A 6,000-nucleotide genomic window follows, 5' to 3' on the forward strand; every position below is an offset into this window, starting at 1 on the left:
CGGAGTGTGCAGCTGTGCGTCATTGCATAATTGGACGTCCTGCTTAAATTCAGCGCCGCTCTCGGCCTCTAGTATCTGTTCTTATCAGTTGAATAAAAATAAATAAATACATAAATAAATTCAGCGCCGTAATTTCAAAATCAGTTCACGACATGGATGTGTCTTTGGCATCAGCACTCTGACACATATTTGTAAAAATGGAAGAAGATGCTTTAAGGTTGAATCTCCACGATTTATCAAGTAAAAGCCACAAAGTGGATTAAACTTGAATATTTAATTGATCCTGGCTGAATTTGGCCGCTACTTAGTTTCATAAAAGCAGCGGAGCATAATTCATCATGGAAATATATTCTGTGATTTTTTATTTTTTATTTTACAGTACAGTACAATAGCAGTTATTTATAAATAACAATAACGGATAATAGCGGACTTTCGGTCCCTGTAAACACAATAAAGAAACGTATAACTTTCTGAATGGCATAGTTGCACATAGTACATCATCATCGGACGCATATAAATTAATTAACAATAACTTTAGCGACTGAGACGGCATTAATTAACTTAATCGGCAATGTATCAAGATGACGTTTATTATCTTTGGCTTAATATTCTGGCATTTGTTTATGTATATGTTTTTGCTTGACTTTGAACACACGTTTTGTAAGTTATGTGACAACATTCAGTATAAACTGAAAATACTTATATATTTAAATGCATATTGCGCCGCCCGCGTCGCTGTTTCTACGCTCGCCATTTTTAAATCTCCCGGTAGACCGGTGTGCGCAATGCTTTATGAGTAATGGGAGTGCACGGAGGATACACACAGGCAGAAGAAGGACTCTGTCCTCCGGAGCATCCTCGACATTGGGACAGTCCTTCGGCGGATGTCGATGACGTGGCATCCTTCAAATCCAGCCGTTTGAGCATCCTTCCTTGACATTGGGACACAGCCAGGGAGTCAATTTTGATGTTGATGTCATGGTGTATTGTAGGTTAAGTAGGGAGGACCGGCAGTTAAGTTTTTGAGAGGTTCAGCAGGAGGTGATGTGCCTTCGTCCATGTAGCGATGTCTGAGAGGCAGTCAGAGACCCGTGCAGAGACCGATGGGTCATCAGGAGGAAATGACAGTAAGAGCTATGTGTCATCTGCATAGCAGTGTTAGGAAAAGCCATGTGAGGGTTCCGGCGGAAGTATGCGAGCGTACTAGACGCTCTTGCCGCAGCTCCTTGCTGAAATATATTACATTGGTGTTTTTGCAGACTTTTACCAATTTATCCATATCCATAAATGGTTGGACACTTTTGAGACTGAAATATGCCAGATACGAGACAGAAGACTAAAGATATGCCACCTTCTGCGGCTGTCTCCGAGTCTACGGTTAAGCCACCCAGCTCGCCCACACCGGTGATGAATGCCGCTGCTGATTTCCAAGCCGCCATCTACAAACTGAGGAACGAAAACCTCGAGTCGCTTGCAAACTTTCAGAAAGAGTGTGGAGCAGCCATCTCGGCTCTGCAGCGGACAGTGGATGTACACGGGAAAAAGATTCAGGCGGTGGAGGAGTCCCTAACCGATACCTGTGACCAACTCGCGGGGCTGGAGGAGACGGTAGCGCGACTAACGAAGGAAAACGAGGGCTTCAAGAACAGCTTGATTACTTGGGCAATTACACACGAAGAGAGAATATCCGCATTATTGGCCTGCCGGAATCAGTGGAGATGCCTGAACCGGCTGCTTTTGTGTGTAACTTACTCCGTGAGATTTTTGGCCCCAATGCCTTTGAGATGCCTATTAATATTGACCGCGTTCACCGTACCAGCGCACCCAAACCTTCAACTGAGGCCAAGCCAAGACCACTTCTAGTTCGGATGCACAGCTACAGAGTACGCGAACTGGTGCTGCGTCTCGCCAGCCGCTATGAGGGGCCGATTCTTTACAGAGACAATCGGATTCACTTTTTCCCCTGATGTCAGCCCAGAAGTGGCGCGGCTCCGCTCCTCGTTTACCGGTGTGAAACGCAGACTTCACCAGGCTAAAATCACCTTTCGTCTATACCATCCTGCCCGTCTGGTATTCACGTGGGATAACCGAAAGGTGAGCTTCACCGAGCCATCGGAGGCTCTCAGCTTCATTAACCAACACATGTCAGTGACCACCGGTGACTCCACCAACACAGCCGACACTTGACTTGAATTCTCAGTTGCGGTGAGCTAACATGGCTTAACCAAGTCAGTTTGCTATTTAGATGGCGTTTAGGGACACATGAATGTTTGTGCACGCTTAAAATGTATGTATAAGTTTATTGTTCCAAGAGGACTCCTACTACAGTCCGTCTGCACAAACAGCTGTCATTACGTGCACATTTCAACTTAATGATCTTGTTGTTGTTTTTTTATTTGGGTTAGACATGTGACTGTTTGTTAAAAGTGACCTATCTGACGTTAGCTGTTGGGACTGAACCGCGGCGGTATGTTTAACCTTTTTTTTCTCTTCTCTTAATTGTTTTTTCTCTATTCTTAGTGACCGCTTGCTTTCTTATATGCTCTTCTGTCCACGTGTAAATTTGTGGTTACTTTTGTTTTGTTACCTGTAAGATGACGACGTCAGTTTACCTTTCATTATGTGGGCTTGAATTAATCAAGAATACTTTGTTTCCAGTTTAAATTCAACTGGGTTTAGCAATTATAAGGTAAATACTTTTTACTTTTATTGGCTGATGCTGGGAGTAGCTGTTAAATGCCCTTCCAGTGTTACATTGCCTCTTGAGGTTTGCTTCTGGTCACTTTATTGTTTGTGTGTGTGTGTGTGTGTGTGTGCGTGTGTGTGTTTGTTGTTGTTTGAAGATCTAGCTAATTTTTATAAAATATTTGTTATAAATACAAAAAGTTTGCTATTTTCTTGCTTTGATTTCTACTTAGCCAGGATGCTGTTAAAAAGGCATCGCAGTATGTATATACATACAGTTACCAAGTGTTGTAGGGTAGATTGCTTTGCACTGGGTGAAATGTATTTTGTTGTGTTTTTCAGTTTTTTTCTGCCACTTTTTATTTTATTTTTTATTTTTTTCTCTTTTTTTTTCTTGTGTTCTTTGTAGTTGCGTCTTTTATTCCCCTTCCCTATCCTGCCCCACCTCACAGGTCCGGTTGCTGCAATTTCCTCACCTCGGTGAAAGGTTATTACACCAATTTGCACTTCCTTTATGAAATTACATACAAATTTAGTTAGCTGGAATGTAAATGGTCTAAACAATCCTGTTAAAAGAAAGCGTGTATTTGACCATCTTCATCACCTGGAAACAGGCATTGCCTTCTTACAGGAGACACATCTTCGAACGTTAGACCACTTTAGGATCAGAAAGGGATGGGTGGGGCAGATGTTCCACTCCAATTTTCATTCTAAAAGCAGAGGTACTGCAATCCTCATCCATAAAGATGTTCCTTTTTCTGTATCCTGCTCCATTTCAGATCCTAACGGTCATTATGTGATGGTCTTTGGCACCCTGTATAATACAGCACTTGCACTGGTTAACATCTATGCTCCTAACTTGGATGATGTTAAGTTTTTTAATAATCTTTTCAGATCTATACCAAATTTAGACACACATAATTTAATCCTTGGTGGTGATTTTAATCTAGTATTAGACCCTGCCTGTGATCGCTCTTCCAATAAACCATATCCTGCCTCTAAATCATCCAAGGTAGTTAAATCTTTTTTGGAGACTTATAATTATGTTGATCCCTGGCGTTTTAAATTCCCAAATTCCAGATGTTACTCCTTCTTCTCTTCCGTGCATAATTCATTTTCACGGATTGATTATTTTTTTGTTGATGCTTTTCTACTTGGTTCTATTAGAGGGTGTGATTATCAAGGTATTGTTGTTTCAGACCACTCACCACTAAAACTTGAGCTTGCTCTGCAGGAAAGACCTCTAAATAGGTCGTGGCGCTTAAATCCTCTTCTTCTCTCTAATTCTGAATTTGTCTCCTATGTCTCAAACCAAATTGATCTATTTCTTGTGACTAATTAACTATACGCTGGGAAGCTTTAAAGGCTTTTCTGCGGGGACAGATAATTTTTTATACATCCCATGTAAACAAGCTTCACAAAAGTAGAATCTCTGACCTAACTTCTACTATTCTCCTTTTAGATTAGCAATATGCAATAAATCCTACTCCTGAGCTCCTTAAAGAAAGGATCACCTTACAAACAGAGTTTGACCTCTTAACAACTCAGCATGCAGAGGAATCCCTATTTAAATCCCGCCAAAAACTATATGAAGGAGGTGATAGACCTACTAGACTTCTAGCCCACCAGCTCCGCCAGAAAGCTGCCTCCCGTTCTATTCCTGCTATAAAAACTGTCTCTGGCTCGATTACTTTAGATCACAAGCTCATCAATGATGAGTTCAAAAATTTTTACTCAAGCCTTTATACTTCTGATTCTCAGCTTAACCCAAACCAATTTGTAGATTTCTTCAGTAATTTGAATGTGCCCAAATTAAGTCCTGAGGATGTTCAGTCACTTGAAGAAACTATCACTCCCGAATTGATAAAAAAAATCTATTGCTTCAATGCAAAGCGGGAAGGCTGCAGGGCCGGATGGCTTTCCAGCCGATTTCTATAAAAGATTCTCAGATAAATTAGTGCCCCTTTTACATATGATGTATACTGAATCCTTTCAAGCAAAAACTCTTCCTCCAACTTTGTATCATGCTACTATTTCACTCCTCTTAAAAAAGGACAAGGATCCCCAGTGCTGCTCTTCTTTTTGTCCGACAAGCCTCCTCAATCAGGATTTTAAGATTCTAGCTAAAGCTCTAGGTCTCCGTTTGGAGATGATTCGCCCCTCTATCATTTCTACCGATCAAACAGGTTTTGTCCATGGTAGACAGTCTTTTTGTAATGTACGACGGCTGCTCAATATCATACACAGCCCTTCCCAACACTGTCCAGCATGGGTCAATATTGAGGCCTCCCTCTGCCATCCATACTCTCTGTATGGATGGATACTCTCTGTCTGTGGTTTCTGCATCTTAGATGACTGTTGGGACACAGCCTTGGAGAGTGTACATTCCTCATCCATATGTGCACGTCATAATTTGATCCAGTTTAAGGTACTGCACCATCTACATTACCTGACAAAAATGTACCCACACATTGACCCCTTGTGTGACAGATGCAAAATGCTTCCTGCGACTCTATATCATATGTTCTGGGGTTGCCCTGAATTGGACCAATTCTGGTCATCTTTCTTTGATTTATTCTCTAAACTATTTAAAAAATATGTTACTCCCTGCCCCCTTATTGCCATTTTTTGTGTCACCTCAGAAAAAATATCTATGACTTCCTCTCAACTCAAGGTTATGGCATTCTCCTCCTTATTAGCGCGGCGTTTAATTTTGTTGAACTGGAAGAATATTGCTCCACCCACCTACACACATCTCATCAGGAGTATTATGTGCAATCTTAAATTAGAAAAAATCAGGTGATGGGCTTCATTTAGAGTGATAAACCTCCAGCTGATCCATTATTTCTGGTCGAGGACGACTGATTCTATGCGCAACTGGACCTTAACCCCCTGTGTCCCTCCCTCATCCCAACCCCTCCCTTCCCTCTTATGTTGTCCCTTTCTGTCTGTCTGTGTCTTATCCTCCTTTTATTCAATTTTTATTATTATTATGTATTTCTTTCTTTCTTTCTTTATTTCATAATTTTCTCTTACATGTTTATCTTCATTCATTTATTTGTTTTGTTTTTTCTATTTGTTTTGTTTTTGTATTTTTTTACTATAACTTTAGTGTTTTCATTTATTTTGTACTTGCCTAGTCTATGGATGTATTGGATACACTGATGTGTGCTCTGACAGCTGATATAATTATGCATCCAAGGAAAATCCAATAAAAATAATTTTGAAAGGAAAAGCCATGTGAGTGGATAATCAGTCATGGATAAACATTACATTTCTAATTTTACACTGTACAATTTTTTTGTCGTTTTACAT

At 40.6% G+C, this 6,000-nt stretch overlaps 1 protein-coding gene across 1 annotated transcript in view; it reads left to right on the forward strand.

Moving 5' to 3' along the window:
- rabgap1l (RAB GTPase activating protein 1-like) overlaps positions 1-6,000 on the forward strand; it is a 190,718-nt gene that overhangs the window by 25,450 nt on the left and 159,268 nt on the right. The window lies entirely within an intron of this gene.

Source organism: Centropristis striata, chromosome 9, assembly GCF_030273125.1.
Source record: "Centropristis striata isolate RG_2023a ecotype Rhode Island chromosome 9, C.striata_1.0, whole genome shotgun sequence".
Classification (NCBI taxonomy): domain Eukaryota; kingdom Metazoa; phylum Chordata; class Actinopteri; order Perciformes; family Serranidae; genus Centropristis; species Centropristis striata.